The sequence below is a fragment of the Eleutherodactylus coqui genome, chromosome 11, assembly GCF_035609145.1.
Source record: "Eleutherodactylus coqui strain aEleCoq1 chromosome 11, aEleCoq1.hap1, whole genome shotgun sequence".
In the NCBI taxonomy this organism is placed as follows: domain Eukaryota; kingdom Metazoa; phylum Chordata; class Amphibia; order Anura; family Eleutherodactylidae; genus Eleutherodactylus; species Eleutherodactylus coqui.
Genome location: NC_089847.1, coordinates 8,127,035 through 8,139,863, shown reverse-complemented (window position 1 = coordinate 8,139,863; position 12,829 = coordinate 8,127,035). Strand labels below are relative to the sequence as shown.

General features: G+C 50.3%; 1 protein-coding gene across 1 annotated transcript in view; it reads right to left on the bottom strand.

The window, feature by feature from the left end:
* The window catches only part of SIAH1 (siah E3 ubiquitin protein ligase 1), a 41,966-nt gene extending 33,057 nt beyond the window's left edge, over positions 1–8,909 (bottom strand). Inside the window, exon 1 of the mRNA XM_066584183.1 lies at positions 8,741–8,909. The gene's annotated coding sequence lies outside the window, so the exon portion shown is untranslated. The remainder of the gene's footprint in view (positions 1–8,740) is intronic.
* Between the last annotated feature and the right edge of the window lie 3,920 nt (positions 8,910–12,829).

Here is a 12,829-nt window from a genome sequence, read left to right as displayed (position 1 = left end):
ATACAGAAGTGCTTAACCCCACTTGCTTTCGCGAGACAACCCCTTTAAGGCCTTATGCACACGGCTGTGACAGGCTCCGTAAGGGGGAAAACCGCAGCGGAGTCAGCCACGGCGTCCTCCCACAGACCCCATACTTGCCTCCGAATCCGCTGCGCGAAGAGTCACATCACGCGGCCGGCGGTGGGCGCATATTCATGCTATACTTCTGCTGTGCTACAGCGGAAGTATAGCGTGACGGGCGGCTTCCATTGACTACAATGGAAGCTGTCCGTGCATATATCTGCAGCAAATAGGACATGCTGTGGAATTCCACAGCATATACATTGAGCTATTCGGCTCAATAGAACCTAATAGCTGCAGCGGATTTCCGCCGTGTTTTACGTGGCTGAAATCCGGCCGTGCGCATTAGGCCTCAAGCTTTGCTATCTGGAATGTATGAAGCCTGCATGTTAAAACCAATGCAATTGAGTAATTGAGTGGACAGTGGCTGCTTGTACAAATCCGTCCTGTGTGAACCCAGCCTAAGTGTACATTCACGCATGGCGGAAATCCTGTGAATTTTCAGCAGGAAAAAGAAAAAAAGATTCATGGCAAAATCTGCAGCATTTCTGCATCAAAAGCTGGTTTCAAATCCACACCATTAATGCAGGTTTCGACTCAAAATCATCTGCAGCTGTCAGTCTGCACAGTGCTCTTCTCCCCTCCAAATAATGTGCCGCTGTCAGCCAAGAGCGCAGCCCGTCACCTCCTACTGAGCGCCGCTGCTGGTTAGGTGTCGTGGAATGGGCGTCACCAGACCAGTTGCAGATATAGTAGTGGGTGCCTGGCTGTGCCCCTGGGTGCAGTACTTGGCAGTGCAAGGAGCACCGTGCAGGCTTAAAGGGGTTGTCCCGCGGCAGCAAGTGGGTCTATACACTTCTGTATGGCCATATTAATGCACTTTGTAATGTACATTGTGCATTAATTATGAGCCATACAGAAGTTATAAGAAGTTTTTCACTTACCTGCTCCGTTGCTAGCGTCCTCGTTTCCATGGAGCCCGCCTAATTTTCGGCGTCTAATGGCCAAATTAGACGCGCTTGCGCAGTCCGGGTCTTCTTTTCTCAATGAGGCCGCTCGTGCAGGATGCCGGCTCCGTGTAGCTCCGCCTCGTCACGTGCCGATTCCAGCCAATCAGGAGGCTGGAATCGGCAATGGACCGCACAGAAGCCCTGCGGTCCACCGAGGGAGAAGATCCCGGCGGCCATCTTCAGCAGGTAAGTAAGAAGTCACCGGAGCACGGGGATTCAGGTAAGCGCTGTCTGGTGTTCTTTTTAACCCCTGCATCGGGGTTGTCTCGCGCCGAACGGGGGGGGGGGGGGTTGAAAAAAAAAGTTTCGGCGCAGGACAACCCCCTTAAATCAGCTGAAGATACCAGCTGATTTGGAGTCAAAATCCACACCAGTTTTTGCTGCAGAATTTCTTTCTGCGGAAAATCCAAAGCATTTCTGCCATGTGTGAACGCATCCTCAAGGTATTATCAGCGGGAACTACATTGCATAGGATTATATTAGGGACTGCTGCTGCAGGAGGGGGCGATGATTATGATCTGTTCAGTCGAGGCTGACTTTTGGCCATTTTAAACATCGCTCTCCATGCTTTCCTATCCTTGACAGCTTCCTCCAGTTCTTCCATGTAAAGGTTTGTATCCGCCTTGATTGTGTCCATCCAGCGCGTTCTTTGGCGTCCTCTTCTTCGTGACGCACTAACTGTGCAGAGCATCAATGTTTTTAGAGAACTGGCTCACGTGGTATGTCCCAAATATGAGAGCCGCGTTTTGCCCTCCAGCGATGCTTTTGATTGGAGATGCCCTAGGACCATCTTGTTGGCGACCATTGCCATCCGTGGTTTAAACAGCATTCTTCCCCAGCACCATAATTCAAAAACATCCGTTTTCCTTCTATCTGCCTTCCTGAACGTCCTACTTTCACATGCGTCTATTGAGATCAGAAACACGATCGCGTTTATCATTCGGATCTTTGCAGGAGGGGCGTCCATCACCCTATATGTATATGGGGCCTTCAATATACGAGTGTGCCATGCAGAATTCAGTAAGTACATCCCCTGCAGCAGAGGGTCTCCAGCATGCGCTCAGGGATAACATTTGCAAATTGTATGTATATATCCCAACCACTGAACTCCGGACTTTATAGCTCTTCCTAACCATAGTTGCAAGAACAATGCTCAGCACCAGTTTTCCTCCTGTTCATCTGCTCTCCTAACAGATCTGGGCATTAGGGGCCTCGTCCTCTGTCCATCACATGATGCTGACAAGATATCCTATTACTACCTGTTTAATAGGTTAAAGGGGTTGTCCCGCGCCGAAACGGGTTTTTTTTTTTTTCAACCCCCCCCCCGTTCGGCGCGAGACAACCCCGATGCAGGGACGTACAGACAGCTTACCGGAGCGCTTACCTTGATCCCCGCGCTCCGGTGACTTCTATACTTACCTGTGAAGATGGCCGCCGGGAACCTCTTGCTTCGTGGACCGCAGCTCTTCTGTGCGGTCCACTGCCGATTCCAGCCTCCTGATTGGCTGGAATCGGCACGTGACGGGGCGGAGCTACACGGAGCCGCTCTCTGGCACGAGCGGCTCCATAGAAGACTACAGAAGACCCGGACTGCGCAAGCGCGGCTAATTTGGCCATCGGAGGGCGAAAATTAGTCGGCTCCATGGAGACGAGGACGCTAGCAACGGAGCAGGTAAGTAAAAAACTTTTTATAACTTCTGTATGGCTCATAATTAATGCACAATGTATATTACAAAGTGCATTATTATGGCCATACAGAAGTGTATAGACCCACTTGCTGCCTCGGGACAACCCCTTTAAGCATGCTGACGTATTCCTCCATCTATTCCATTATTTCATCCAAATCTCTCATGTACCCTCTGCTCTCCTAGCTTCAGTAACTTGGTCATCTCCTCTGGCGGTATACGTTTGTACGGCCGTAGCGCTGCCTCACCATGAACAAATATGGCAAAAAAAAAAAAAACTGCGGGAACAGGAGAAAAAGAAATCTGATCTCGTTACTCAATATCACCACAGCAAATTAGCAAGTCATTCTAGGCAGACACAGAAGAGCCAGGCATGAAGACATAATGGCCAGGCCTCATCCCTCGCCTGCAGAGGTTATACCCAGAAGCCGCATGCTGGGAACAATGGATGTGTCACGAAAGACCCCCGCCCCCACACTGCAAGACCCCTGCTAGAATCAAAACTAGGCCTCGCCATGATGGCACAGACATCGGGAGCAGCCATTATTTTCTCTATATTGTAAAAGAAAGAAAAAAAAACAACACACTACAACAAAGGGCGTACACGAGAGCGCGTCACACGGGATTAGCACCCAGACCGCTATCACATCCAGTACAGAGAAGAAGATTAAAGAAGGATCCCGGGCTGTGCAACATGTGTGGATTTGTTCCAGATAACTAGATGTAAATCCACATCACATATGCAAATGAGAATTAATCTTCGCTTCAGACCCATCATGATCACATATCCCAATCTGTACAGGATGGGTATTGTATGTCTCTATGTACCGTGGGAAGGACACAATACAGCCAGCCCCAAGCATACACACGTACTAATAGGAAATAACACATGGCAGACCCTGTACACCATCATCCTCCATGCAGACATGTGACTAAAGTGCAGAAGACACCTCGAAATATACTGCTAAGAGCCACACTGAAGAACTATTGCATCACCCCCCCATCCCCTTTATTGCAAGCGGTCCCCATATAACATGCATAAGTAAAGTCGCCCCCTTAGACACCTACCAATACGGTCCATACTCAAGAAATATTGCACCCCCCCTTTTTTCTTCTTGCAAGGAGTCTGCATTAGGTGTAACAGAGCGATACATGTATAGGTTCTGCTTATGTTTCTTACACAGACCTATCGCAATAAAAAAAAAACAAGTGGATGTGCAAGTGCCCCTGAGTGGAGACCTTACTGGTAGGTGTCTGTCTAAGGGCTTTTACCCACTAGAGTTTTTTGTTTTTTAACGCTGCAACGTCGCTGCGGGTTTTTTTTACTGCAAATGTTAATGGGAATTTCTAATGTTAAAAATCGCAAGTTTTCACTTCTGCGATTTTTGTGCGATGCGATTTTAACACTAGAAAGTCTCACTGACATTTGCAGTAAAAAAAAAAACTGCAACATAAAAAAAACTAGTGGGTAAAAGCCCTAAGAGGGGAACGTCCTTACTTCTGCACATGTCACATGTATACATAGAGGTTCTGCCTAGGTATACATGAGCATATAGGATCTGTATAAGTAAAGACATCCCCCTTGGAAACTTGCCAGTAAGGTCCACACTCAAGGACTTTTGCATATCCATCCCTCATCTCTTATTGCGAAGGGTCTCCTAGGTGGAGACCCCATATGGCTCATTTACACGCAAAGACAATCTTTCGAGCGATTGAAAGGTTGACAGTTTTAACGATCGTTCTGCATAAAGCGTTAATAGACACTAGTGTCAATTAACCCTTTATCAGCTTCACTTGCATGTAAAAGGGCCTCTGGAGCTGTTTGCAGAGCAGAGCATGTGGTCTGAGCTTTGCAAAATACAATGTGATCTCCGACTGCCGTGCAAAACACAGAGTGCAGTCCTGGTTAGCTCTCTCTCTGGTTGAACGATGGATTTTAAGCTCACCTTAAAATAATCGTTTAGTCGAAGAGTGAGAGATGGCAGCATTTACATGCAACGATCATCGCTTATATGCCATCGTTTGAAAGAATTTTGAGCGATAATCGTGGCGTGTAAATGTGCTTTTAGTGGCGGCCAATATGCTTTTACTGACCTCACTAATAGGCTTTAAATTTGCAGATATATAGCTTTTTAAGGTGGTGGCTTGGCTGACTGACAGCCAGGCTCCTGCTCTAACCTCCAGATGTGGAGACACCTCAGATCCTGGCAGTGCAACCGCAGCATATAAGCAGATGACAGGGAGGGGGCTCACCCATCGGCGTCCCACGGTACCAACGGACTCTCATAACAGCTGGAAGAGTGACAAAGGCCACCATGTAACGCAGCCGATTAGACCGCACTTCCGGCGGAGACTAAAATCTCTAAGGCCGCTTTCACATGGGCAGTTTTTACAGCGTTTAACAGTGTTTGAAACACCCACTAAAAACGCTGTATTAAGCTTCCATTGATTTGGACGGGGCTTCTCATACCAGCGTTTTAGTAGGTAATGCGGTGTATTAACCGAGGGATCGAAAACCTTTTTTACATGAATACCAAAGAAAATTTTATAAAACATCATCAGCACATAACAGGAGGACAATGAAAATATGTATTTACCTCACATGGTGAACACCATAAGGCTGGGTTCACACTGGGTGGATTCTGGGCAGAAATCTCGCGGTTTTGCTGCACCGAAAAAACGCGACATTTCCACCGGGAAAGTGCCGCTTCAAAACCCGCAGCACTTAGCCAAGGGTTTTGAAGCGGCCTGGCCGCACGCTTTTTCATTGCGGCTGGCACTCCTATAGAGGAGAGCGCGGCCGCAGTGGAAATAAATTTAAAAAAAAAAAATGGACATGCCGCGGCCGGCGAATGCAAGCCGCAGCGCTGGCTTTGCCATCCAAGAAATCTCGTCCACATGGATGGCTAACACCGGAATTAGCAGCCGCAGGCAGATCTGCCACAGCTTAATTCCGGACGAATTTCCGCAGCAAAACTGCCCAGTATGAACCCAGCCCAAAAATTTTAAACCGCCAGAATTGTTTTTTTTTGGTTTCTTTTGTTCACCTCTATAAAAAAAAAGGAAAAAAAAAAAAAACACAAGATAAAAAGCAATCTCAAAGTCAAGCCAACCTCAAAACGGTACCAATAAAAACGACAACACTCGCCGCACGAACCAAGCCCTCACAGATCTCTGCTGATGGGAAAACAACAATGTTCTTGGTCTTAATAAGAAAGTTAATGGGTCATTTTTACTGAATGAACGTCGTAAAAACAAAGCCTAAAAACAATGCGGAATCTCTGACAGGTAACCCCAAAAATAATGTAATAAGATGTCTACAACACATTGTATGGACCCCAGAGTGCGGGCATTGAAACATACGTGGCCCAAAGAAAATAAGCCTTCATGCGTCTGCCAGCGAGTGATGGCTCTTGTAACCTGGCAATGACAATCATGGGGTCCCTAAACTAACGAGGCCGCTCTCTGAGGCCGCTCTCTGAGGCCGCTCTCTGAGGCCGCTCTCTGAGGCCGCTCTCTGAGGCCGCTCTCTGAGGCCGCTCTCTGAGGCCGCTCTCTGAGGCCGCTCTCTGAGGCCGCTCTCTGAGGCCGCTCTCTGAGGCCGCTCTCTGAGGCCGCTCTCTGAGGCCGCTCTCTGAGGCCGCTCTCTGAGGCCGCTCTCTGAGGCCGCTCTCTGAGGCCGCTCTCTGAGGCCGCTCTCTGAGGCCGCTCTCTCACACTGGTGGTTTTCTCAACCTTTCACTCTGCATTTTCAGCGCAGCGCTAAAGTCAATCACTACCATCCATTACAACGGGGCTTCACAGACAAGCGTTCAGCATGCTGCGTTTTTACAAGCGCATGTGTGAGTGGACTAAAGGGTTAAAGGGGTTGTCTCGCGCCGAAACGGGTTGTTTTTTTTTTTTTTAAAAACGGGGGGTTCGGTGCGAGACAAACCCAAGGGATGGGTTAAAAAAATATATATATATATATTACTTACCCGAATCCCCGCTCTGCGACGACTTCTTTCTTCCTTCTCCAAGATGGCCGCCGGGATCTTCACCCACGATGCACCGCGGGTCTTCTCCCATGGTGCACCGTGGGCTCTGTGCGGTCCATTGCCGATTCCAGCCTCCTGATTGGCTGGAATCGGCACACGTGACGGGGCGGAGCTACGATGACGACGCGGGACCAGCTCTCCGGCACGAGCGGCCCCATTCACAAGGCAGAAGACCGGACTGCGCAAGCGCGTCTAAAAACGCCAGAAGACAGCGAATTTAGACGGCTCCATGGAGACGGGGACGCTAGCAACGGAGCAGGTAAGTGAATAACTTCTGTATGGCTCATAATTAATGCACGATGTATATTACAAAGTGCATTAATATGGCCATACAGAAGTGTATAGACCCACTTGCTGCCGCGGGACAACCCCTTTAAGGTGTAAGCACTATAGGCAGAACCTATACATGTATTGTACTCGGTGTACATCAGTCATGTGACCTGCATAGGACACCTACCTTGGAAACATACCGGCGAGGTCCGCACTCAAGAACTCGCGCATGTCCCCCCCTTATTGGTAGGGATCGCCATAGGTGTAAGCGCCACAGAATGGGTACTGTTGTATCTTGTCACCACCGGCAGCTAGGGGTGTGACAGGTGTTAGCAGGAGTGAACGCCCCAGTCATACCCCAAGATGCTGATTGTGAGAAAATGCAGCAGTAACGCCCAGGGGAGCGACGAGCAGCACACTGTGTACCCCGACAGTGGCAGCACTGCGAGGTGGAGGGGGACAGTGAATGTCTGCCACTCACCAGCGGTGCTCGGAGTCCTGGTCGGCCCCTCAGCCCTGGACCTACCTCACATTACTGCTGCACAATCTGCTTCTGTGCAGCTGCACCACTACCCCCGCTCTCTGTCTCACCATGGGAGCCGCAGTATCTCCGCCCATGGGCCCCCTAGCTCTGCTGTCAGTGTCCTCGTGTGGCCGCAGTCACCCTTCATTGCGCCGCTGACTTCCGTTCTCGTTCTCTCAGTCCAGCCATGGTGTCTTGCACACCAAGTTAAAAACGTTGGTGCTATACCATGAGCCAATGGGAAGTCAGGGGCGTGACAAGGGACGTCTACTGAAGCATCCGGTGGAGACAAGGTACAATAGTACCCACAGATTGATACATGTAACATATGATGGGCAGATGGGGACACCCCGTTTGGACACATACCGGTAAGGACAGTACTCCAGGCTTCCTGCACGTCCCCCTTATGTTACCGTGAGGGTCTCCACAAGGTGTGGCGCCCTCTACATCCTCTACGTATACATTACAGACCATGTGCCATATAGCCGCCCCGGTAAACCCCCTATTCTAGAATCCCCCCCATTACTTATTGAGGGGGTCTCCATAAGATAAACAGACGATCTATACCACCGTGGTTGTTCAGTCGCACCGTTGCCTATAGCAACCGCCGATAACGCGCACATCACCGCTGCGGACCCCGTTTACCACCACTTACCACCCCGACTAATAGTCTTATGGCATAGAGACACGGCACTGCCGTCCGCGCCGACGCGCTCCCGTCACACCGGAGACCGCCCGCTGTAACACGAGAGCGCCACCAAAACGGGAGTAAAAAAAAGGTCTTAATTATATATTTATCAGCCGCTTGTTAATCGCCGTTGCTACGGCAACACTAATGAACACGTAAAACTTAAAATAGCGAAAGGTTTGTGGCGGCGAACAGAAAGAGGAGGCTGAATGAGCTCAGCAGTCCCATGTAAACAATGCACTACAGAGGGAAGTCCCATGTAAACACTACGGCCATCCATTATACGGCTATTACACACCAGGCCCGAGCTACAGCCGCCGGGGTAGGCGTCAGCCTCGGCGCAAGGACAATGCGGCCGCCGGTCTACCGGGGGGAGGGGAGAAGACACGGGGCGGGCGGCCGCTACCACACACACACCGCGTCTCCTCACAGACTAGAATGGCGGCCTCTCCCCGCCCGACACTCACCTCTGCTCTGCCCCAGCCGTGCTGCCGTGAGGTGAACGCCCGCTCTCTCCTCCTCCTCCCCCGCTTCTACCACCTCGTCGTCGCCGAGCAGCCGTTACCGTGACCAAAGCGCGCCGCCGCCCTCAGAGAAAGACACTGCGGAGGGGAGCGGGCGCGTCCACGGCGGCTATGTCACTGCTGCTGTCACTCAGCGGGGGCGCGCACGTAAGCCGCTTATACAGGCTGGGCATAGACTGCTCGCCGGCCCCGCCCCCCGCAGCGAGGCCACACCCACCGAGCAGCTTTTCTCTAGACGCGCCGCTTTTCCCGCCCTTTTCAGTCAGGTCGTCGCCTGAAGTGTCCTCAGAGGGGAGGCGCGAGGGAAAGGGAGCGGAATGTACCAAGTGGAAGGGACGGGGGAGGATTTGGTCCTTGACCACTGAATGAAGGCCCAGGGGGGTGTTGTCTGTGTATTATGTGGGGAATATGCAGATTTGCCGGGTAATTTAAGCCCCCCTGGCCAATAGGATCGGCTGCGGGAAAAGCGCAGGTCTAAAAGGCGTTCCATCCACGAGTATTTAATACGAAAACGCTGATTTCCTGCGGATTTTGACAATTCCACTCTTTTCCTCGCACAAATACGCAGCGTATTTCCACGTTCACAATAAATATGCAGGGCCGTCCGTTGTTTTGATGCACAAGTGAATACGCAGGTTTTCTGTAGATTGGCGCGGTCCATTCACCGCTATGACCTATTTCAATAAGTAATACGCACCGACAGTCGGACGCGCGGCGTATTCTGTCACGCAACATACAATCACTGTGATATTACACCCGTGTGAATAAACCCGTCGGCATCAATGGGTTATATTCTGTGTATTACGGGCATAAAACGTGCGCCATAAATACCCGCCCCCCCCCCCCCCCATGTGAACGAGACGTTTTACGGAGCAATTACTCATTAGAACGAGCGAGCGCTGTCTGTTTAACCCCTTAGTGACGGCCAATACTGACTAACGGGCTATTAGCCTGGTGCACGTCCATCTTTCTGCGGCCGCCTGCACACGGGCGGGTTGAATCCCGCAGCTGAATCCGGTCCTGGCCGCAGTGGCGTCCGCGCTTACCTGAATTCTTTTTCTCAACTCTTTAGCGCGGATGGTTCGCACGGCTCGCCATCGGACACGCACAGTACGGATTTTTAAAACCGATTTTCCTGCGTCATCGGAAGGGCCGCGGATCGGACGGCTTCCATTGACTTCACTGGAAGCTGCGCGGAATCCACGCAAAAATGCAACATGCTGCGATTTTTCCTCCGCGAGCCGTAACCGCAATCGGTTTCCGCTCGTGTGCAGGAAGAATCCCATTCCTATAGCTGCTATGGACGGAATCAGGAGGCGGACGCATGCGAATCAGCCCCTGTGCAGGCGGCCTAACGCAGTGACAGGTGTGACTACCGACGGCCCGGCTCCTGCTCTAACCACCAGAAACAGGGAAACCTCTGGCAGGTTAACCCCTGACATGCCACAACCAATAGCAGCTGCAGCATGTGAGCAGATGACACGGAGGGGCTCCCTCTGTCACCCATCGGCGTCCCACAATGTGATTGCAGGGTACCAACGGGTTCCCATGACACCTCGAAGCCTGACAAAGCCCTCCATGTCTGCCATGTAGCTCAGCTCTCATAGGCTTCTGTCATGGGCTTGGTAGATCGCACTACATAAGTAATGCAGTGTACTATTCCAGCAATCGAATTATTACATTTTCAAGTCTCCACGAGGGACAAAAAAGTTCAATAAAGTTCAACTTAAGGGGAAAAATCCTGTAAAAAATATGCCTTTTTCCTCACAAAACCCTTTCAAAATGGCTAAAATACCAAAGAAAACTTTTAAAAAGCAGCGCAAAATCGTTGTTGGCGCGTTCGTAATGACCCAAACAATGAAAATATTTAGCTATTTGTCGCACATGATGAACACGCTGCCCGCGGCTGGCGACCGCACGTACCTGCCTGGGTCTTCTTTTTTCTGTACTCAAGCTTTCCCATGGAATCCGCTGCCCATCTGTCGGCCGCAGATCGAACAGCTTCCTTTGACATTAAAGGAAGCCATCCAACCGCAGTAAAATGAAGCATGCTGCTATTTCTAATCCGCAATTGGTTTCCGCTCGTGGACATGAAGAATAATTTGACCATAGCATGCTATGGAGGGTTATTGCTGTGGAATCCAGAGCGGAACGTCCACTCTGGATTCCGCAGCAAAAATCCGCCCGTGGACATTGGGCCTTAAGGAGAGTGCTTAGAAGGTGAGCAAGAAGACTTATAATGCCATCCATGCTCCTCTGGTCGTTTGTATTGGGATTAAAAATGCTGCCAAAGGGCATATACAGTAGATTAAACTGGGTTCTTCCCCATTTTTCAATTGTTCTGTTGTTTACAATCCCCTCTCAGGGAGGAGGTGTCTAGTAAGCCTAACATTCTGCCAATAGTTCACTGTCCTGCACTTCCTTGCCCTGACTTCCCATGCTGCATTGCACAGTCTGTGGTCCAGTCAGCAGGACTGAATGCCCTCCCCCCTGTTCTCCCAGGATGATTCTGGCAATAATAAGACTAAGGCCATCTTCCCACGAACGGAATTCCACAGCGGAATTCTGCACCGTGAATTCACCCGACCTCACCCGCGGCATGCTCTATTTGCCGTGGGTGTATGCGCGGATGGCTTCCATTGCAGTCAATGGAAGCCGTCCGTTCATGCTATCTTCCGCTGTAGATAGCGTGAAAACGCTTCCCCGCCCACCGCCAGCGCGTCATGTAACACGACCGGCCGCATCATGTGACGCGGTGGGTGTGTCACATGACACGGCGGAGGTGGGCGGGGAAGCGTCATGCGGGAGTGAGGACGCCGGATCCGCAGGTAAGTTTGGGGTCTCCTGGGGGGCACCGTGACGGGCTCCGCCGCCGTCACAGCCGTGTGCAGACGGCCTAAGGGTGGACACCCACTGGCGTTTTTTTTCTCCACTGCTATGCGAGACTAAAGTTAAAGTCTCGCATCACAATGCGAGAAAAAAGCCGGCATGACACCGGCAGATCGCCAGTCTTTTCAATAGGGCCAGTGGCAGCAGCGCTAGCCCCATTGAAAAGAGAAGCAGAATGCCAGGGACTTCTGCCACAGCTGTCACAGGAGGTTCCTTCATCCTCGCGGGGACCGCGGGGATGAAGGAACCCTCTGCCACAGCTGTGAAGGCTGTGGCAGAAGTCCCCGGCATTCTATCCCATTGCTTTCAATGGGATCGGCACTGCTGCCGATCCCATTGAAAGCAATGGTTTCAGCCAAGCCCTGCGGAATGATTATCAGGGAAGGGCTTGAAATATAAGCCCTTCCCCGATAATCTGCCAAAAGTGTGTAAAAAATTTTTAAAAAATTATATTCACCTCTCTGGCGCTCAGACGCGTCCTCCTGGCAGCTCCCCGGTACCGCTATTAAGCTCTTTTAGCAGTCGGGGATTTAAAAATCCCCGCCTCCTGAAAGGGCTGTGCAGATTGGCTGAGGGCTCAGCCAATCACACATAGCCCTTAGCTATTCATGAAATATGAAAAGAACAAATAACTGCATGTAATCGGTACTGTCACATCCATACCTACCTGAGATATAACATGTGCAGGGTACATGCTGTAAAACAAGAACCTCACACAGACCACTGCTGTTTTTCTTTATCTCTTATGGAATAAGAGTAAACAAAAAGTTTTGTTTTTGCCAAAAGGGTATCAATGAAAAGTACACATTGTCCTGCGAAGAACGAGCCATTGTGCCGCTCTGTCCACGGAAAAATAAACAAGTTACGGGTCTTGGAATGTGGTGGAACAAAAACAAGCTGTTTTGTAAAAAAAAAGTTTTCATTGTCCAAAAGTAGTAAAAACATAAAAAAAGACATAAATTTGGCATCGCTGTAATCATCCTAATCCGTAGATTACAGTTCACATGATATTTATGCCGTACGGCGAAGGCTGTCACAATAGGTTCCAGAAACAAGATTTGCTTTCTTCCCCTACAAGTCAATAAAAAGTTTTTGAAAACATCATATGTCCCCCAAAATGGGCAAAAAACCTCAGAAAGAGTT